Source organism: Mixophyes fleayi, chromosome 3, assembly GCF_038048845.1.
Source record: "Mixophyes fleayi isolate aMixFle1 chromosome 3, aMixFle1.hap1, whole genome shotgun sequence".
NCBI classification, from domain to species: Eukaryota; Metazoa; Chordata; class Amphibia; order Anura; family Limnodynastidae; genus Mixophyes; species Mixophyes fleayi.
Window position 1 is genome coordinate 58,132,315 of NC_134404.1, and position 23,454 is coordinate 58,155,768.

A 23,454-nucleotide genomic window follows, 5' to 3' on the forward strand; every position below is an offset into this window, starting at 1 on the left:
AGGAGCTGGGAGTCCCAAGTGAAGACATGGTGGGCTGCCTGTTGCTCACCACTGATCTAAAGGAATAGTAAAGCGAAGGAAGTATTTTATGTTGTGTATTAATCGCATCACAACTGATTGTAGTGTACATAAATTATTGATTACCACCTTTGTCCAATTATTAAACTTCGACAGAACTCTGGTAGGCTAAATAGAAGTCAAGAGGTGGATTTACTAAAGCTTTTATAAAGGAAAAGAGGAGCTATTGCCCATAGCAATCAATCATATTCCAGATATCATTTAAATGGTAGCTATAATCTGATTGGCTGCTATCAGATTCTATCAACCATTTGTCTAGTTCATTCGAGAAAATTATAGCTGTTTTGGTTGCTATGAGCAACACCTCCACTGTTTCTTTTCAGTATCTTTAGTAAATCTTCCCCCATTTATCATCGCTTTCATTGCTCTAAAATGGGGGAGGGAAGGGATGGACAAGTACAGTAAGGACATCTTCACATACTTGCTACCAATGTAGAGGTCAAGACAGCCGCATGTATGCCTATCAGGAGGCGTATCTGTTTTGGGTGCTCGACCCTTGGTGCAAGATATGTGCTTATGATGCTGGTCATAAGCACGGACCTTGCAAGTGGTTTAAAAATTTTTTGGGGAGGGACCAATTCCCCTAGGTCAGTGGTTCTCCAAATTTTTGCAGTTTGCGGCACCCTTAAAGTCCCGTTTCAGTAGTCAAAAAAACGTAATAATTATTTAGGTTAGAACAGAAATACTTATTTAGTTGTATGCAAAAACAATACACATAAATCCAAGGGAAAAGAATATTTTTGTATATTTTTTTAAAATTATATTTCTGTCAAATAATAATTTATAGCTAACGCACACTGTGCCCTCCTTCATCTCCACACACTCTGTGCCCCTCTGCATCCTCGCTCTGCCCCCTCCATTGCTGTTTCGTATCACCATTCTCTTCTGTTTTTTTACTCACCATACTTGACATTCCTTCTTCTATATCTTCTGTTTTCTTACCAATTCGGCGGTGCCCAGGACCCAGCATCCTCTCTCCTGCTGCTTGCCACTGAATGGCGGGCGTGATGACGTCACGCCGACATTCAGTGAGAAGCGAAGAGGGTGGAGGATGCTGGGTCCCGGGCACGGCCGAATTGGTAATTTTTTTTTGTTTGTTTGTTTCTCCTTTCTCTTCCTGGCCACGGCACCGCTGGGAGCCACGGTGCACACTTTGGGAACCGCGGCCCTAGGTAATTCAGCCCTGTGCTTAACAGACTAGGGCTAAGTGATATTATGACAAGGTGACACCATGCTGCAGGTTTCCCTATTAGTGTCACCAGCCTATCATAGCCTAGTGCGGGTTGCAACTTTTTCAGGGGGACCCCAAACTGTTTGTCCCCCTCAAACTTGTCACTATAAGCCTTGGCTATGAGTGCTAGTGCTGGTACCACATTGCAGTGTCAATGTGTTTAACAAACACTTACATTTTAAGTCTTCGTTTTTTTTTTATATAAAATGCTTCTGACCCTGCATCAGGCTCTCTGTCTGCTGTGCAGAATGCACTGTGGGGTTTGGTAATAGATATGACAAGTCAGTTATATCAATATAACTGAGATGACTGCTTTCTCAGCTTTTTGACTTGAAATTAGATCCCATCAGAACAACGTTCTAAAGTTGTGGGATGTTAATACTTAACTTCAGCTTTATTAAGGCTGGTTATCCCTTTGGTGTTAGAAAAACACCAGTGACTGTATGTGAAGCACAATTGCGTTTGACATGAGGTGTTGTAAAAGGACATGATAATAGCTCTCGCAAAGGTAACTTCCAGTTTATATAAATACTCTTCCTTTTCAGCTCTAAAATAACTTTTTGTGTTAGACGCATATATCACTATATATAGTTGTGCTAGAAAGTCTGTGAACCCTTTAGAATTTCTGCATAAATGTTACCTTAAGTGTGTTCAGATCTTCATCTAAGTCATAAAAATAGAGGACCCAATAAATAATAACACACAAAAGTATATACTTTCTCAAAATGCTAAAGGGTTCACAAACCTTCTAGCAGCCACTTACACACAGATTCTGCTATACATCCATAGAGTATGAATAGATTATAGATTATCACATACTCTTAGATACACCTAAAACATCATAGGGTTAATGATAGTTATGTCTGGAAAGATTGTACTCAGATGTATTTTCATTTGAGAGATTTCCTTTTACTTAACCTTCAATAGCAATCTTACACATTAATATAAAACAGTGTGGCATACAATACATTAAGTTTCCTTTAGTCTGAATTCTTTACCTGTTTTATATATGTGTATATGTACCTTAATTATGTCTGTATAACCCAGAATCCTTTACAGTTCCCATGTTAACAGCATTCGCTCAGCATTGACATATATCTTGCTCAATACAGTTTTATGTACAGCACTAACTTTACTGACTCGCACTATTAACTACCACCGCTGTTACTATGCAAACACATGATTTCCATCATGTTGCCTCTCATCGCAACACAAATTCATGCTCCAAGTACAAATGCACAGCTCCACTATCAAACTCCAATTACAAAGTATCAGTCACAAACAATGCACATAACATCACTATGGGGGGTATTCAATTGTCCGCGGGTTCAAACGCGGAAAAACTATTACCGTTAATACGGTAATCTCTCGCTGGATTTCAGCTCGCAGCTCCCTTTAGCAGTGAGCAGAGAATGAGTAACTGGTGATAGTGTGTTTGACATTGTCACCAGTACAGCAGAAAGTTATTTATTTTATGTACAGTTTTAAATATTATATATAGCCTTGGTGCTCTAAATTACAGAAGAAGACCTTGTCTGTACTCTGAGTACTGCGCATTCTAGATGAACGATCCTAGTGCTATGTTAGGCTGTAATGGGAGAAATGATTCTGGAATTTGTATCAAATCCATTATTGCACATATTGCTGTCACATTGTTGATATTCCTGTGAAGACAGTATCACTCAGTTTCCGATACGCATTATGGTTTTCTAGGTATTTAAATGTCATTTTGGGGTGGGGTTCCTGATTTATGACACAAACTATATTTAACTAAGCAAATTAATGCAAAACGTGCAAATGTGCATTATCCATAAGCTCTATTTGTCTGGTACAAGCAGATATTTTCCAGATGCGTGGAGCTTTGTAAAGCAGGGCAGTGACTGCCTTTTATAGTTTGAAAATCCTAGGAAATTCTCCCTGCAGGGTGCTTTGATTAATACACTTGGATGCAAAGGACTTAATTAAGGTTTCCTCTGGCTAATTAAAAACCTCTGCACTTTGATTGCTGTTTATATGCTTGGAGAATTGGTCCAGCAGCGCTTCTAAGTTCTTTATTGGGAGGAGTAGTTTTGGAGTGATGAGTGGATGAAATTTCTTGTATGTTTGGGATTTCTGTGAGTCTTTCTTTCGTACTCTGCTGGGAGATGAATATTCCATTCATCAGCCACAACCGCTGAGTTTGCCAGTCACACATGCCTGCTAGTGGACTTTTTCACAATATCCCCATCTCTCTACCAACATAACCCATTTCACCCCGCACACAATGCACTGCAGTTCAGCCCAGTTTACTGCAGTAGGAAAATATGTGGGTTAGGGTGGAACAACTCATAAATAAATGAAATGTTGGAATGTATGTACCCCCTGATTTCAGGCTGATGTGCACAGCTTCCCCATATATTGCAGATTGTGGAGTAAAGGTGACCTTTTTTTTTTAAAGTTGAGCTAATATTAATTAGAAACTATACTTAACAATTCACTATGAACAAGTCATTAACAAGTACCTCATGAATATTATCCCTGAAGTTGGTAAGTGATTTTACCATTTCCTAGTGAATTTAGTCGTCTTCAATGCCTCAACTGGCAATATAGTTACCTACTTTGTGTCTGTGATGGGTTATTTTTTAATGTAGAAGTCAGACTTTTAAATTGATAGCAAAAATTAAGGGTCAACAAAATAAGAGTTATGGGGATTAAGGGAGTCTTATCACTGTGATGATAACTTTTTTTTTTTTCATGAATTTTCTGTTTAATTTGTGTCATCCAACAGCTTGTTCTTTTCTCAGTGATTAGATTGGGAGATAATAATAATTTCCACTTGTGTTGGTTGCAGTCAACTGTCGTCATATAATGAAAAATAAATACTTCTGACATTGTGTCTTTTTGGTTTATGTTTATATTTTAGTTAGAGCTTGAGTTCAGTTTAAGTGAAAATATATAGGCAGAGATAAACAATCTGCTTGCTGAGATTTAACTTCCACATCCATAGTGTTTATACGACATGGTATAGTTTTCAATATTTTATTTATTTATTTTTGTTATATTCTTTGTTTGCTTTCATTGTTCATCCCATTCCAGTCATTCTCTATTTTACGATATTGAATAGAGGCATCTCATTATTCTAGCAAATAATTCATAGAAATGAATATTTCTGAATATACCACCACCTAATAATCACAAAAAAATTACAAATATAATAATGCTTTATTTAAATGCATTCCTAGTGTAGAGGGAAGAGCTGGCCTTCATTCACCAACAAGTCAGTCCTGGAAGCATATGCTACAAGAAATGTATGGAGTGACTAGTCTCTAGAAATAGAATATATATTTTGTTATCTTTACATTGTCCAGTGAGTGCTAACTGTTCATATTGTTATTTCTGCAGACCTGGGCTGTACCTTTTAACTCTTTTTATATCGCTGTTAACGAATCCAGTTGTCAGGGAGCTCTAATGTATTTTTTCTCAACGTTGCAATTTTGAAGTTTACCATGTTCTAACCTGCACATTAACAATCCTTGTTTGCTTATTGCCCTTACGATATCTAAGGTAGGTGGTGGGCTAGTAGAACATTTGTTCACAGGACATATGTAAACAAGATATTTGATACATTTATGATTTGTATATTATATTTGCACACTCATCGCCTCCCTTCAATATGTATGTAAGTCATCCCTCTATCATCCATGCCTTCCTTTCACAACATTTTTACCCTCTGCCTATAGCATCTAACGCTACTTACCCGCCTACCTGCAGTCTTACTTACATTCTCCATCAAATTATAGGTTTATTGGGAACATCGCAAACAGCACAAATAATGGTAACAATCAGGAAATAGAGGGAAATGCATAATCGGAAATAATTTTAAGATTAGAACAAAAGCAACCAGAAATAATTACATACAATAAATGCCAATGTACGGTTTTAACTAATAACATAAGGGGGGGGGGGGCAGAAAAGAAGAAATTGGAAGGGAGAGGAGGTAAGACAGATTGAAAGGGAGTTCGGAAAAGGGCACTGAAATACAGAAGAGGTGAAATTCAAAGCTTCCATATAGAGACTAAGGAGTGGATGATTGTGGTAAGAGGTCCATGGAGCCCATACCTTATGAAAGAATGCAGAGAAGCTTCTCAGGATGCTTGTTATATGCTTCATTTGGTATATGTCACAAATGGTTGAAGACAGTATGCAGGGGAAGTGTTCCTCCCCGAGGCCAATATTTGGCATGTTGCTGAAGAAATGATATGTCTGAGCAACTTATGGGAATGCATAGGGAATTCTGGGATAGGCAAGGGGAGCAGAACATATTTAGGATCAGATGGGATGTGCAAACCGATAATGGTAGATGCTAGGTAAATGACTTCTGACTAAAAAGATAGCAGTTCAGGATAGCTTCACAAGATGTGCAGAAAAGAGCTTGACTGTACACAATTTATCCAACAGGCTTTGGAGACGTGAGAAAATAGCGCAAAGCCTAATGGGAACATAATACCATCTATGGAGTACGTTATGTGCGTACTCTTTAATGTGGACCTTAATGGAGCATTTTGCGACCCATTAATATATGTCAGACCAAGAAGAGTGGTCTAATGATTCACCAAGGTCAAGCTCTCATCTCAACTGAAATAGATCCTTTTCACCAGCTGAGGTCTGAAGGAGTGCATTATATAACATGGATGTTAGGCCTTTACAGGAATGACTAGAGGTGCAGAGGTTTTTAATTGCTGTGGCCGGCCTGTTCAAGATGTGGGATTTAACAGAGGTTAAAAATGCCTGACATGCAGATACTGGTGGATCTCTTCCTTTAAGAAGCCAAGTAAATCAGTCGGGTCAGAGAATATTTGCTTTTCAGTGCACTTATACGTCTTTATGTTCTTCCATAGAAACTATCTGAGTGGTTGGATTATACAACATTGCTGAGCATTTGACAACCTTTATCCTTGGTTAATGTGTCTGGTCCTCTCTATGAAATGAATGTTCATCTCTTATTATGAGCAGGGCCCATGACCTTCCTCCTCATTGTATATTACTGCATGACATTCATGATGTATTCAATTGATTTCCCTGACTATACAGTTACAAAATGTAAGTATGGTATAAATAATGGAGAATGCTGATAGTAATAATGGTGAACTGGGTGTCCATAATTTTAGTGGATAAAATCTCTAAGTTGCTGGGCAGGAATAGAGCATTTACCAGGGAGGTGAAAAGTGCACATTGCCTAGTCCATTTTCTTGAGAACTCAGAGTAGACTGATTCTGCATAGGGACATACTGACCGTGCACAAGGGAGCTTTATATGTGTAATACCAAAATCATTCTTTATTCTGTAGTGTGATGCAGGAGAATGTCACTTGGTAGGCTAGTGTATAGGCATTTAATGTAAAGGAACTTTGTAAATGTTAATGAACTTATTATGAAATTACTATGTTATAGAACTTATTGCTTCAAGCGTATCCATATTAACAGGCATGTTTATGCAGTTATGCAAGTGTACAAATAAAACTGCAATATGAGGATGTGTGGGCTTTACAGAGTTTTTTTGTTTGTTTGTTTTTCATTCACATTATCTGAACCTCATGTATTAAGGTTATACTGGTTGTACTTCTTACTTAATTGAAAGTACCTTATCCATATATTTATTTTTAAATAAAAACTTGAACTGTGAATATATATACAGAACCGTATGCTACAACTATTAGTACTTGCACGTTTTTTCAGCTATCTATGCTTTCCACATTTTCATTCCGCTTACATTTAAACCACACTTTACATTTTACAAAGAACTGTGAATGTGTCAAATCTAGTTAGCTGAAAAGCCTACAAATACCCCAATAATCAGTTAAAATGAGAGAAACACCCTATGTCCAGGTGACAACATTGGACTAATGTGTTTAATAGTTTTATTCTGCATGTATTGCTTGAAGCACATCTGTACAGTAACATATTCACCTTGAGAAACAAATGTAATTCTTATCTTAACAAACATATACAATAATAGGAATTCTTGCATTGCTAAAACATATACAACTAGATTCAGTATTTCCTGCAGTACACAAACAAAGATCTGCTGTACAATGGTTCAAATACTTTTATCTGGGAAATGTTTGTACAGTCATGGAAATTGGTCTATTGAAATGCATTCTGGAATTAAGAAATGGTAAAAAAAACTGTAAATTGGGGTTTGATTGCATGTCATTTTATGTAATTGAGGCAATTTAGGCCTATTTTATGATGTAGATACTCTCTAAAACACCTCTCCATTTACTAGCATGGGCCTCCTTTTTTTTTTTTTCGGTACATGATAAATTTTCTTTACAGATTAAGTCCTGCTCACTTTCCACGCTCCTAGACGCAGTGTGAGCTATACCTGCCTATGGATTTGTCCACACTGTGGGCCTGATTCACGTTCGGACGCAAGACCTTTAGCTCAGAAACAGACCTTACAGCAAGGAACACAATTGCATGCAAATCATGTCTGACTGCAAATGACACGACTGCCTAGAAGGGTGGGAAGGGGTGGACGAATGTAGGCAATGTACAATGTAAGGGTGTGCCGACACAGATGCGACCGATTCAAATACTGGGTTCTAAAGTACGTTTTAGGTTTTTTTTAGCCGTATTGTTTGTACCAGCTACTGGGCAGGTATATATGCTGACTGTCAGGATACCCGGTTTTTAGAACCGAAACTCACTAAGTTACCCTGCCCTCTTAGGTTCAGGAATCACAACACTATCTTTACTTTTTCTACAGTAACACAGAAGAACATAAGCCTGCACATTTTAAACAATGGGTCAGTGGGTCACCAGTGTCAATAGGAGTCCCTGCAAATTTCCCCACCAACCTTAGTCATGGAACAGTTCCACAGGCAAGAGTCTGTCAATAGGAGATTCAGGGAGTCCTGGTATCTTGCTGTTCCCGGCTGCTTGGCCAACTTTCCACCAGCGTGGTGGGGCTCCAAGTATCTGTTTCACCTCTCCTGTGGATGCACCAATTTACACAGAACCTGGCGGGTCTCTCCTGATGGAGTGATGGAGCAACAGCCTTCTTACCAAGATACAGGACAGCAATGATCACTGGGTCTGGTGGTCAACACCAGTCAGCCCTGCACCTTCCAGGCCTCAGAAAATCCACCACCCCTCCTTTTTTGGAGTGGCTTCTTATATCCATGGTCAGATTTCCAAGGTGTTTTTCCCCTCACTCAGTCAAACCCCTGGGTCTCTTCTTAAACATTGGTGGGTGCTGGACCAAGGGGTTGGAGTGGGGGTGGGAGTGGAGATGAGTTGGCCTTTCACAGTGGCTCCCCAGCTGTGTCCCTGCACAATGTCTGCACCAGTCCTGTGGAAGACAATGGGTAATCCTTTGCTTTCCCCACCTCCAGATCTTAGATGACACCCAGTTCCTCCTGAAATTAACCTCGTCCATGCTTTTTGTTACATGTCAGGGCTCCTAGTTGTCCCTTCTTTCTTACCCCTCCACCCCCCCCCCCCAATGTGTCAGCAATAAGCCCTCCCCCTGTCCTCTGGGCAAATTTTAAGAACTGGTCGTGGGGTGACAGATCATGTAACCCTGCATATTGACGGATCAGTGGGAGATGTCATGGGACCGGGCCACATTACTAAGATAACAACTACTGATGACTAGCACGACATAGTCTACATGTAAAACGAAAACTACATGTAAGTGTGCCTCTAGATAGCAAAGAACATTTCTATGCAAGTAAGAACATAAATCGCATTGCATGTACAGTACACGTTAAGAACATCCTGATTTGTTTTTTTATATAAAAAATATATAATTTTTAATTAATGATTATAGTATTATGAGTTAATTTATTTGATAGAATTAAATTTTTTTGCATGCATTCTACTGGGACTTTATATTGTGCATGTGCGTATACTGCCCTGTGTTGCTTATACTTGCGATTCAAATTGAAAGGTATCTTGCGATCTGCTTGGATTTGAATAAGTTCAGAATTATGCTCACTGCTCGGTTTTAAATGCAAGTTACCTGCAGGTTGCGTCCAAACATGAATCAGGCACTGTGTGCTCCCCCCTCCCCTTCTGGAACCTCTGACCTGCGCCTGTTATTGCTATACATTTGGGCAGTATAGACTGTTTGACATTGAGATAAATGGATCTCTGTGCTGCATTGTTTTCCTGACTTTGGTAATCACGTGTGATCGTTGTGTGTACCGTGGTCTTTGCAAGAATCATGATCTGTGTACTTCTCTAAAGCCTTGTACACTTCCAGTCTTTCTAGAGGGTACAACATATGTGGCCATTCTCAAGTATACAGCAATGACTTTATTTTCTATAGTATAGTTCAAATGTAATGCAAATAGCGGTCTGCTACCCTCAAGCTCTCCATATTGAGATTACACAGCTTCCTTACAAATTGCTTCCAGAAACTGTTTTCTTGCATCACATGTTTTATGAAGCCTCTACTTGAAGGTTCCCAGTAATTTGTGCTCATTAGTGGGAGCTGTAAGGGAAAGTCTTACACTATATTTGTATGCATATGTTTTGTTTAGAAGACATCTATACTGATGCACAGTATAGATGAATACTTTTTAATAGGTCAATATTACAATTATGCAGCTTAACGCTTTTCATGGCCACTCTGACAAAGTAACCTAAATTAAAATACACTGTTGCCATGACGATATGAAATTCTTTATTCCCTCTTGACTGTCAGAACAGATAGAAGACATGGTAAAGCTGTGTAGATTATGTTACAGGTAGTGTTCTTTAGTAATTCTACACATTGTGCATTCTTTATTTGCAGATTTTTATTTAATTGTGAGCTGCCAAATCCATACTTATATTTTATCTATGGGCCACCTTGCAATAGAGATATGATGTAAAATTTAAATGTGTATACCTTACAACACTAACTTTTTACTATATCAACTCGGACATTGTCCACACGGAACAGTGGTTGTCAAGTTACAGTTCTTATTAGATGCACGTGTGCTTTTGAAAGCTGAACATTTCATACTAAGTAATTGCATTGACTGTAAGCCACATTTCAGCCCATAAAATGATTATTTAATAAGCTCAGCCTCCTCTACAAGATATTCTCCTGGTTTTTTACGTTTTATAACCTACATGCCAGCATGATTGTCTGTAATACACTGAATAGTCATCCATTTTTTAAAACCTTTTAACAATATTTACTGTAATAACAAAGATCAGATTCATACCTAATACACATAAATAAGGTAGAGCAAGAAAATGTAACTGATTGTAATATGCTTTAGAAATTAACAAGTTGCATAACAGGAGTAAAGCACAGGTTTACATTTGTTGGTAGCAAGTTCACATAAAATTGCGAAACAGTGGGATCTCAATTTGTGCCTACCATTGTGGTTCACAGCAATAAAATCTCTCTTTGGACAGTTGATGATTTTCTATAGAGCCAAGCTGTGAAAAACTATTTTAAAAAAAAATGGTGTGTGCGCCAAGCACGCTCATTTTGAATGCAACTTCTTTGCATTTTGTTATTTAAAATCTATTTTGGTTTGGCATTGCATGAAAGGACTCCATTTTTATTTTACGACATGATTTCCATAGATTCAGTAGGACTACATGAAACAATTGCCTTATGATAACTAAAATGAAAGCGTGCTCTGTCTCTGCAGCCCTGAGGCGGTGTGACTCACCTCTGCTTAGGACTATGTGGCGGAGGCAGGGAGAGGGAGGGCACGGGGAAGAAGTGGTGCGAGATCTACGGACTAGGAAGGCAATAGGAGGGACAGGATGTCGAATAATAGTGAGAGCACAGATCACAATGGGCTCGGAGGATTCAAACAGAGCGCCTATGGGGAAGTGCATGGCGTCACAGCTGTTACACATTTTAATTTCTACCAAGGCTTTTCACTAGGTGCGGACAAAAAAGTTTCACTTAAATATACAGCTAGACATGAAGGGACAGTAGCTGTAGTTCTTAATGAGAGTAATCAAATCCAGCAATGTGGAAACCTCTGTTTGACCAGAATCTCCATTATGCCCTCTATCCACAGTCCGATGCTGTGTTTTGGTTCTTAAAAGACTTGGGAGATTTCTTGCACCTAACCCAGAGTTGCCCCTAATGCAGTTATATATCCAGAGAAATGGCAGAACCCACTAGCCACAGCCCCCTCTGTGTTTTGGGCGCCCATATAGGGGAGATTGACACTGCCAATGAAGGGTGTGTGCAAATTCCAAGGTATTGGCCGTCTGGTACACATGAGGAAAGTATTTCACAGTTACGGTCAGAAACTGTCAGTTGAAACGGGATGCTTACTGATGACATGTAGAGATTTAAAGCAATGGACTTCCTTGTAGTAATAGTCACAGTGGCCATATACATAACATGCATATTATATAGCTGGTCCCAGTTCTGCAGGTTATAATCAGTCAGTCAATCTTCACAAAGTTGGAGGCCATTTTTGTTTATAGTATCTAGCAGAATAAACCCTGGCAGTACAGACTGCTCTATGGATTATAACCAGGTAGCTATAGATGTGAGATTTGTAGGGAAGGGACAGCACCTATCTCCTGTAACTACAGAGAGAAAAGTTATGTTCATAGGAGTCGGCCACAGTAGGCCCTGTAGAGAGCAGGGACCCCCAAGGGCAGCCCCCGTCGTGTGTCGTAAAGCCCGCTCTTCAGATATATGGCCCCGGTAATCCTTTAGCAGACTATTCCAGATCATAATTTTAAATTCGATTTAGCAGAGAAAGGTTTTAAAGTGCTCAATACCTCTTATCACTTACAATGCTGCTCTCACAAGCCAGAAAAGTGGAATTTGACAGCAGGGGAGAACCACCTGGGCCATCTAGTCTGACTTTTTTTTTTTTTTTTTGTACTTTTCCTCTTTAATAGGGTAAAAGCCAAAACTTTCTAACATTTAGATCTGCAGGTTTGTGTAGTTTCTGTACACAGATTATATATAAGTATCTAACAATTTAGTCTGTGGTGAATCTGTGACAATAAAGAAAATATTTTCATGTCCCAGAACTGCTCTGTATATTTTCTCCCAAATAAGAAACCATTATAAAAAAGCTCTATAAAATAGAGAATATATGTAATGTAAATTACATTTATTGATTCTCTGCACTTGAAGTTTCCACTAATGTTTGTTGCTCTTCAGCATTGCATTAAGCCAAGATAATCTGTTTTCTGTTACTGCTAATGTTATGCAGCTGATTTGCATCATAGGCCGCTATTAGGAGAAATAGGGAAATGCTGGGGGGGGGCTGCTTATTATATGTTTATTGAAAGGAATGTGTAAACACAACTTTTCTCATCACAGCATGGGAGCTTGTCATCCATCCTATAGAAAACTGAAGAATTACTTTACTTTCATTGTGTACTCTTAACTACATATACTGTAGATAATTACTTACAGCAGGGGTGATTGAACCCAGCCCTCAAGAGCTACAAGTTTTTCAAGATTTCTGTCTATAGAAACAGGTGGGACAATTGCTGACCCAGCCGTATGGATTAACTCACCTGTGCATAATTAAAGAAATCCTGAAAACATGAACTGTTACTAGAGCTTGAAGACTTTGTACACCTGTGACAGGGATCATATTGAGTGCCTTGAGTAAGTTTGCATAACTTCAGAGTTACTGATAAGATTTGTATTAAAGCACTGTAGCCAAAACACAGAGCACAGTATTATGTAGGTACTAGTAGAACTGTATGGACCTGCTTCTAAGCAGTTAAACATGTGCACCTCAAGAAACAGACTCTTTCTGAATGAGTAAGTTTTGTGTATTGTCTGGTGTGTTGCCAGAGGCAGATTATCCTGACCGCAAAAGCATTCTCTGTATTTTGTAGTGATATAGAAGGATGAGTCTTGAACCTGTTTCGCTGAACAGTTGTACCATTCATGCACAATTGCTTATGCACTGTTAGTTGCACTTTCAAAAATCTGTGCTACAGTGCTTATTTATAGGTGCATTGGAGGGCTTCATGTCTTGGGAAAGTATCTTGCATTAAGATAAGAATATGGCTTAGAAATCTATCTTTGTATGAGTAATTACCTGCTCCTAAAGCTGGGTACACGTCTATGCACTTATCATGCAGATCCCACGATTCATGACTGTTTGTTCATTATTTATCGTACCAAAATGCATTGCATCTATTGATTTGGTTTTTTAAAATTCCTAAAAACTCATGATTAACGCCTGAACAATGTCAACCAAATGTGGAAAGTGTATGCACTGACGACCAGTGGCGTAGGCAGATATCTGTAGAGGGTGTACAGAGTCACAATCTTTTCAGCAGATGGTCATGAGAGTTAATGATCACAGATCTGTAGGTAAATTGTGTAGGTGTGTACACATGAATCTGCTTTCCCACCGGGATTTTCTAACATTGGTGAAATCATTACATTATATCTAAAGTACGATTGCTGCCACTTGCTTTGCTGCCTTCTGCCATGCTTACAATATATACTTATGAGTTATTAGTAAAGTGTTTTAAGTCAGCTCGTTCCTGATTCATATGCCATTCTCCCTCATAGTGACTGTTCATAGGCATTTGTAATGCACATCCGGGCCCCCAAGGTCGAAGTCTGCTTTAATTGGGAGCGTATGCTAGAGCATGTTCATTTATTTAATCAAAACTACTCCTATGAATGCAATAGAGGACAGTTGTTCTATAAAAGATGTATGAAAGGGATCTTGCTCACATACGGCTGAATGTAGGTCTTACAGCTGCTTTCCTACATGTCTCGTAAAGTAGTGCTTTACTATGTACTGCAGACTGAGATATTCTGAATTTTAACTACAGTCATGGCCAAAAGTTTTGAGAATGACCCAAGTATTGGTTTTCACAAAGTTTGCTGCTTCAGTGTTTTTTATGTTTTTGTCAGATGTTGCTATGGTATACTGAAGTAAAATTACAAGCATTTCATAAATATCATAGGCTTTCAATGACCATTACATTAAAAACATTACAAAGAGTCAATATTTGCAGTGTTGACCCTTCTTTTTGAAGACCTCTGCAATTCGCTCTGGCATGCTGTCAATCAACTTCTGGGCCACATACTGACTGATGTCCGCCCATTCTTGCCTAATCAATGCTTGGAGTTTGTTAGAATTTGTGGGGTTTTGTTTGTCCACCCACCACTTGAGGATTGACAACAAGTTCTCAATGGGATTAAGGTCTGGGGAGTTTCCTGGCCATAGACCCAAAATGTCAATGTTTTGATCGCTGAGCCACTTGGTTATCACTGGTGCCTTATGGCAAGGTGCTCCATCATCCTGGAAAAGGCATTGTTCATCACCAAACTGTTGTTGGATGGTTGGGAAAAGTTGCTTATGGAGGATGTTTTAGTACCATCCTTTAGTCATGTTTCATTCTGTGTTCTTAGGCAAAATTGTGAGTGAGCCCACTCCCTTGACTGAGAAGCAACCCCACACATGCATGGCCTCCGCATGCTTTATTTTTAGCATGACACAGGACTGATGGTAGCGCTCACCTTTTCTTCTCCGGACAAGCGTTTTTCCTGATGCCCCAAACAATCAGAAAGGGGATTCCTCAGAGAAAATGACTTTACTCCAGTCTTCAGCAGTCCAATCCCCGTACCTTTTGCAGAATATCAGTCTGTCCCTGATGGTTTTCCTGGAGAGAAGTGGCTTCTTTGCTGGCCTTGTTGACACCAGGCCATCCTCCAAAAGTCTTCGCCTCACTGTGTGTGAAGATGCACTCACACTTGCTGCCATTCCTGAGAAAGGTCTGCACTGGTGGTGCCCCGATCCCGCAGCTGAATCAACTTTAGGATACTGTCCTTGCGCTTGCTGGAAGTTCTTGGGCACCCTGAAGCCGCCTTCACAACTATTGAGCCTCTCACCTTGAAGTTCTTGATGATTCGATAAATGGTTAATTTAGGTGCAATCTTACTAGCAGCAATATCCTTGCCTGTGAAGCCCTTTGCGCAAAGCTAGGATGACTGCACATGTTTCCTTGCATCTAAGCATGGTTAATAGAGAAAGAACAATGATTTCAAGCACCACCCTCCTTTTAAAGCTTCCAGTCTGTTATTCTAACTCAGCATGACAGAGTGATCTCCAGCCTTGTCCTCATCAATACTCTCACCTGTGAGAGAATCACTGACCTGATGTCAGATGTTCCTTTTGTGGCAGGGCTGAAATGCAGTGGAAATGTTTTTGGGATAAAATTCATTGTCATGGCAAAGAGGGTCATTTGAAATTAATTGCAATTCATCTGATCACTCTTCATAACATTCTGGAGTATATGCAACTTGCCAACTAAAAAACTGAGGCAGCAGACTTTGTAAAAAATAATATTTGTGTCATTCTCAAAACTTTTGGCCATGACTGTGTACATCTGTGATCATTATGTACATTTGTATTTATGTCAATAATTAAACCATTGTGCTCTTTGGTCGAATTTTGTTTTTAAAATGTAATACAACAAAATATTTTGAGCTTCAGGGAAGACAACAGCCACCAAAATACCTTGCATGACTGCATTAGGCCTATGAATATCCATTTGGACAGTGCTTATCTAGATTAATGAAACTTAGTTATGTGTCTGGAAACACCATTAATAATTTCTAAAAATTGTACTTTAATGCAAAAAGTCTATTACTAAGGAGATTGTAATGGGTAATTTGCTACAGGTAAATAGTATGTCTCATGGTGAATTTAGTATGTGAAACAGGAGGTTAGTCTGGAAATTCCTCTCTAGATTGCTTGCAGCTGGTTTGATAATTCATCATATGCATAATTAAAGGAGAGATCATAGACTATGTAGAAGCTAACTATATATGGTTATCACTTTGGGATTCATAAACAGTTGGAGAAAAATGCATGTTATGCAAATGCAGTCTTACTGCTGTATAAGTCAGCATATCTCAAATATGGGATTTTGAGTACCTATCTACAAGAGCGGAATACGAGAACTTGAGAAGATTCAGATTATTAAGTAAGATAATATTAATGCTAAAATATAAGCCAACAAATTGGGCCTATTTACATTTGGGGGGGGGGGGGCGTTAGAAGAGAATTCTTAATTAATATGTATAAGTATATCCAAGGTCCTTTCTTATCATTTGCTTTTCATACCTAAGACTTTGCAGCGGGACATCCACTTCTACTGAAGGAAAGACTGTTTCACCATAGCATGAGAAATGATTCTAAAGGGTAGTCGGACTATGGAATTATTTATTGATGGATATGGCCAGTGACTCAAGGAATTCCCCAACACCTGACCATGATAAGGACAAATTGGCAGCTACGTTGCTGGGATTTTGCTTTATGTTGCTCTGGAACGCTGCAACAAAATAGGTAATGTAAAAAGTTGAGCTTGATGGACTTTTTGCAGCAGTGGCACATGGATTTTGATATTACTCATTGGCTCTATTGACTTTGAGTTAATGTGTTCAATGTTTTAAGTTAATTCAGTGGTGCTGAATTTTTTTTTCTGGTGGGTCCCCAAGTGTCAATGTACCATTTTCTGGGACATTAAGAGACAAGTACCGATATTTGTTATTTTGAATCCTCCTGTCAGGCTGAATTGGAACTGTTGCAGTAACTTTGTTTTATCTTTATTTCGATCAACACATTTTAGAATATAGGAAATGAACAGGGCTTGAGCTCCAACAAACTGCTTAGGAAAATTGATCTAAACAATACCCCTCCATCATCACCTTAAGGCAGCACATATAGAAGATCTGGCCATGTACTTACACTGCATGAGTCACGTGTTTTACAGAGACTGGTCCTAACTCTATTGAACTATAAATTTCACTGTGGGTAGCTAATGTCTGTCACTCTGCATAACTAGTTATATCTAAATGTATTCACATGTCAAGTCTTATTAACAATGATAGCAGTGATTTTACAGTTTGTGTACTTCAAACATGTTAAAGGAAATAGCACCCTATAAATATAGTTACTTTAGCTCTTCAGCTGCAGTGTAACTACAAGTACCAGCAAGCTTCTTAAGGCTCTACTGGCACTTGTTTTCCCTTTGTGAGTTAAAGGTTATAAGGCATTCATATTACTGCATAAGATGCCCACAGTCTGCCAGAGCAGTACGTAATAATGTGAGGGCAGGGTTATAGGAGGAAATGTTAGTTTACAACACAGGTCCTCTTTGTTCTCTGAATGAATGAAGGAGGAACCAGAGAGTCATTCACACATTGCCCTCTTTGTGGCTCCAGATGCCAAGGCAGGGATGGGAGAAAGATTGGGTGGGAGGCAGAGCAGGGAATCCAGCCGGCCTGACGAGTGCTTTATTAAGTGCCCTGCGGCTGCCTTCTGTGACTTCTAGAAAACATGCCGATTTCTTACTGTCTTTCACATTTGAAGGTGCGAGTCTTCGCAGCATTTCTTAACATCAAAGCTGCCTGTGAGGAGGTGTTGTATGACTTTACACAGTGTAATAGTTGTCATAACATAGACGCCATGTTTGTGTATATGTACGTGTGTGTGATATATATATATATATATATATATATATTTACACGCACAATTATTGTTGGGACTGTTAATTTGCATATAATTATATGCAAATGAACAGTCCCAGCAATGATTGCATGAAAATGAGTCTGCAGCTTCTCATGCATGAGTCCTAAGCATCCTACATCAGTAGAACAACTAGAAAAAAGAGCTAATTTAGTGTAAAGTAGACTATATGAAGGCTAAATGTATGCATAATTTTCATCAGAATAAGTAGGCTTATCTGAAATAAAAGTTCTTCTTTTAATTAATGGCCATAAATAATGGTTCTTGAAACCACTGATCCTGGCTGTTGGTAGATCTTGGATGCACCGTTTAACAGATCCGCGGGGATCCCAGATCTCTAACAGTTACAAGCCGCAATCTTTTAGTCTTGCTGCTCTCCTAGGGCCTGATTCATTAAGGATCTTAACTTCAGAAACTTCTTATTTAAGTCTCCTGGACAAAACCATTTAACCTTTAGGGCAGCACGGTGGCGTAGTGGTTAGCACTTCTGCCTCACAGCGCTGGGGTCATGAGTTCAATTCCCGAACATGGCCTTATCTGTGTGGAGTTTGTATGTTCTCCCCGTGTTTGCGTGGGTTTCCTCCGGGTGCTCCAGTTTCCTCCCACACTCCAAAAACATACTGGTAAGTTAATTGGCTGCTATCAAAATTGACCCTAGTCTCTCCCTCTCTCTCTGTCTGGGTGTGTGTTAGGGAATTAGACTGTAAGCTCCAATTGGGGCAGGGACTGATGTGAATGAGTTCTCTGTACAGCGCTGCGGAATCAGTGGCGCTATATAAATAAATGGTGATAATGATGATGAACCATGTTACAATGCAAGGGGTGAAAATTAGTATTCTGTTTTTCACATAAGTTAAATACTGACTGTTTTTTCATGTAGCACACAAATGTCAACTTTAAATTTCAGTGTACAAATAAGCTATCAAGTATTTGTGTGAAAAACAGAATACTAATTTTCACCCCTTGCATTGTAACATGGTTTTGTCCAGGAGACGGAAATAAGAAGTTTCTTAAGTTAAGATCCTTAATGAATCTCAGGCCCCTAGTCATGAATCCTGAACAGGAGAAACCATACCAGTTCCCTGGTAACCGAGGAAGACGGAAGACGCATTTTTTCCGGAAAGTCTTCTCTTTCCAGCGATTTGTTGACCAGAATAATCCTTGTCCACCTATCGTCACAGGCTTTGTGATGCCCTCTCTATTCTCCCTCTATTCTGTCACACATTGGCTTCTGTGGAGAAAGAAAAAGACCCTCTATGCTGCAAACAGATGATTAGTTCCCCCATCCAAGCCACTTTCATAGTATGCTCACTGCAGGAAACAAGAGATTTACTGGCACCTTTTGATCTGTGAGGGGGTGGTCTATGGTGCAGATCCTTGGTTACATATAGGAAGTCCAGAATCCTATATATATGTCCTGTCCTGAGAGTTCTGTTATCTAGGTGTATTTTGCATTCACTTACAGTTTGTGGACATGTGTGGGGCATATTCCTAAAGAACATGGGGATAGATTTCTGGTGAGGGTACAATATGGTTGTTGTCACAAATAAAGAGCTTGAGCTGTTGTCCTAGGGACTTCTAAATTAATATGTGGTCTGCATTGTTCTTGTTTAAAAAACAAAACCAAAAAAGCTGATCTTGAATATTGTTTGCTCAAATGGACCACAGCAAGCTGGATCCATTATTTTCCAGATAAAATGCCCAAACTTGGTATTTTTACTCATAAATAAACCTTCCCTGGGGTTTGGGTCAAATTGACTTGACTGCACACACTGTAGTACCTATAAGCTAGACAAGGGCACCTATTGCCTACACACAGTGGAAGCAGCCCATTGTCTGAAACAATGTTCCTGAGAATGCAGCATATCTCATCACTAGGAACCGTGACTTCATGGAGATACGTCATGATCAAATTTTCATGAGCTATTGGCTCCTAGTAAATTGATAAGATGCATGGTCTCCTCTCCTAAAATAACTATATCCAATGTCTGCTGTTGATAGATGTAGTTTTGTGGGTAACTAGTAATATTTACGCATGTACGAGTAAGCTTTTCAAATTTACAAGGCACTCTGACTCTCTATAGTTCATTTAGGTTTTCTGCTCTTGCTGCCATGACTAAGGCTGGTTATCCACTTGCTTTGAACATGCTTTTGCATGTAAACAGGTATAGAAATAGGATCTATTGATTCCAGTGAACACATGCTTGCATGTGGTCCGGATTGTTTGCAGCGTCTTTGATTCTGCATGCTCTATTTACTTGCGTTCACCATCCCTAGATGTAAGTGCTGGCTACAAACCACATGTCAAACACATTATCTCTGGCATGCAGAGCAGAATTCAGAATTTTCTTTTAATAGTTTTTAATTTATGTAATTTATTTTTTAATTTTGTTCAGGGGAGCTATGGTATCTGGTAATTTATTCACAGAATATATAGAATATAAGCCATGAAGTAAGACACACAGATAACTCTGCTGCTCAAAAGTTGAGACTAAACTGTTCACAGAGAATTTTTATCAGGGCTCTGGTAGGCATTATTTAGTCTGTAAAACTAATGTGTCCCCAGTGTGAGAAGTAGATGAGTTTGGGTATAAGAACTTGTCATCTGGGAACAATTGAAAGTAAAAGAAAGTGTAGTACATCACTTCTGTAAAAAGTGCAGTGTGCAATCTGCCTGACCATAAATGACATCATCAGTCCACATGCAGTCTTCCTCCTCTGTATTCATAACTTTCCTGTGTTTATTTTGGAAAACCGTTAAGAATGAGACAATCTTCGCTGACAGGCTGCAACGTGCTTAAATTCAGTTTGCATCATGGAAACGTATATGCCTCCCTGAAAAAAGATTTCTGCCTTTCCACAGCCTGATTTGAAAGAAGTGCAGTTTTATAAAACCTCTCCTGAAATATAAGATTATTTTTCTCATTTTAAATGTACTGGTTGTCATTCATACATAGGAGGCAGCCATTTTGTGGGCTGAAATAATATTCATGACAATGCAGCCTCATTAAGGCTTTAGAAAGTCTCTGCGTCATGCCTCAGTGATGTCACTAGTTCCTAATGAGCTGATAGGCTAAATATTGGTTCAGCCCGCAAATGGCTGCATCCAAGCTGTGTAGATGGAAACAGGTATATTTTAAGAGCAGATAGAGCCTTATTTTGAGATTTTTTAAATGTATGTTATGTAACTTGTTAATACATAGCGTTTGTTAAAAGTTAGTGTTTATACTTGAGTGAAGGTGTCCACTGATTAACTCCTCTGCAGTTAGTGGAGATTCATCTCTAACTGTCCGTACTGGTCGGGTGAGATGAACATTTAAGGTCATTTTCTGCTAGAGAAATTCCATTCCAAAATAAGATAGAACGTGGAGATTTAGTAGAACAGTTTATAAAGATTCACTTATGTCTAGTTTGGGGAATATTTTGCCATTTTACAGGCAGGGGGTAATGTTCAACTGAATTCTATGGAACACAGTGCTTGTTGTGTGGGGGAAAATATGTTGTGGCAAATATTACTTCTATTTAATTAATAAAATAATAAATACAAATCTGTCAAGAAGTATGATTTCAGCAGTATATGTATTCTGAAAAAATATAGGCTTTACTTGCATATATGACCCCATAAATTCTTTTTATAATTTTTCTTGATTTTCAACCAGCAGAACACAAACAACTTCCAGAAATTGCATAGAGAATGGTAATAGGTATTTGTTTTTTTGGAGATATTAAGTTTTTATATAGAAAGGAGGTTCATGTGTAGTTATGTAGAGGTTGGTCTCAGTGGATGGATTTAGGGAGGGGATATAAGAAATCTGCACAGTGGTATGTGTAAGTTAGTGGCTGAGGGAAGAGTTGTTTAGAGAGGAATTCAAATAGAATCTCTAAACCAGAAATCTAGTGGCTTTAAGTTTGAGGTCTTGGAAAAGTTAATAATTTGCATAAGGATGAGCTAGGAAGAGCATGTAGGAAGGGAGGTTATTGATACTAATTATGAATGTCTAGATGTATTTGTTATTGGGAATAAATTTAGAATGTGAATATACCAGTGTTTTAAGTTGGCAGAGAAAATTTTAATTTTTCTTTTCAACATCCCACCAGTGCACTAAATCATGGAACAAATAGGCCTGTTGGATGCTGACAGATTAAGGTCAGACCTTGCTGACACATCTCAAGTGCTTGTCATGAATACATTTTCTGGTAACTTACTGGAGGACTTGAAATAAACTCTGCTCTCTGTCAGTTCTCCCACATAGTCCAGGACAGCCTGGCTTGTGAATTGTACACCTATCCTCACCTCCTTTAATCTTGTGCCAATTGGCCCTGAACAGTAAATCTCATTGGGGGCAGGAACTGTAGCTGATAAAGCCACATTATTTGCACATGGATTGCTAATCTTGTTGCTGAAAAATTCCAGATGGCCACATGTATATAGATGGTGGCAGGAAAAGTTCTTGTTGCAAATCTCTGCAGCATGATTTTAGCTATAAGCCTTGCTGGTCCTATTCACACCGCAGTTATGCACTGGACGAAGAGGGCAGTTGTCCAGTGTTATTGAATAGATATGTTGCTTGACGTTCAGCTGCTTTTTCTATATTGCATGGACATTAAGGTAGAAAATTAACCCGGCATGTGGAGAGGACTCGTTTATACATGTCTGACCCGGGATTTTAGTGAGAGAGGGGCACTTTCAAAAAGAGGCTTGCACCCGAGAACAACCCAGGTCGTGTGTCAGTGTGAGTGAATCAAGCCGGGTTCGTGACCATGGTCGCAACAGGGTTATTCCTGTGTTTGAGCCGGATGCGCTGCGGTATGTAAGGTGTTCCAAGATTGTGTTTAGAAGAAGCTCATTGGCGGATCGGAATCTCTCTCTGATGACGTCTTCTACATGCTGCAGAACGGCAGGGTTAGCAAATTAGCAGAGCGCTGAAGTGAGAGAGCTACTGACTGTCAGAGTGGAAGAGTAGATAAATAAACAAATCACTGGTACAGTGAACAATAAAACTATTTCTGGGGAACATTGCAAAGATACTGAGTGATCGGGGGATCAAGCGCTCACAGCAGAAAGTTGTCAAATAACAAGTCCCTCAGAAAGCAATGCAGCAAAGTGCATGACTACAACCAAAAGAAAAGTGGCAATGGATGTATGAAATAGCATATTCTGATTTATGCAACGTTGTATATAGCAACTCAGCCCTATCCAATACCATTTGCATTTCTTCTTCAAGCCATACTATCAGTTATGCAACACCTGGCTCACCCTCGTCACAGAGAGCAGACAATAGTGAATATGATTCATCTATTAATGAAGACCTAGAGAGTAGTATTGAAGAAGCTGTGGACCAAACTGATACACAGCCTTCGCGTTCAAACTGTAAGTTATCTCAATTTGGGGCCTGTGCATCAATAATTGCTTCACTGCTGCACTTATTTGCGATACGTTTTGCAATGGATATTTTCAATCCTAATGAAAATATCCATGTTGTATAGTAAGTGTTAATTATCAGCGTTGGCAGTTGTCTCTGCAAGTTGCATCTCTTGCATTTTGGAGGGCTGGAATCTGACTCTGTGCATGCCATCCTAGCCTTACTTTGGATTATTAGTTGTTACTTTTATTTTCATTTTTTTATAGTCTATACTGTTCCACCAAGGAAAAGAACACAAA

The 23,454-nt window shown here is 39.1% G+C and overlaps 1 protein-coding gene across 1 annotated transcript in view; it reads left to right on the top strand.

The window, feature by feature from the left end:
- Nucleotides 1-23,454, top strand: part of PPP2R3A (protein phosphatase 2 regulatory subunit B''alpha) — a 159,495-nt gene that overhangs the window by 13,241 nt on the left and 122,800 nt on the right. The gene's annotated exons all lie outside the window — the stretch shown is intronic.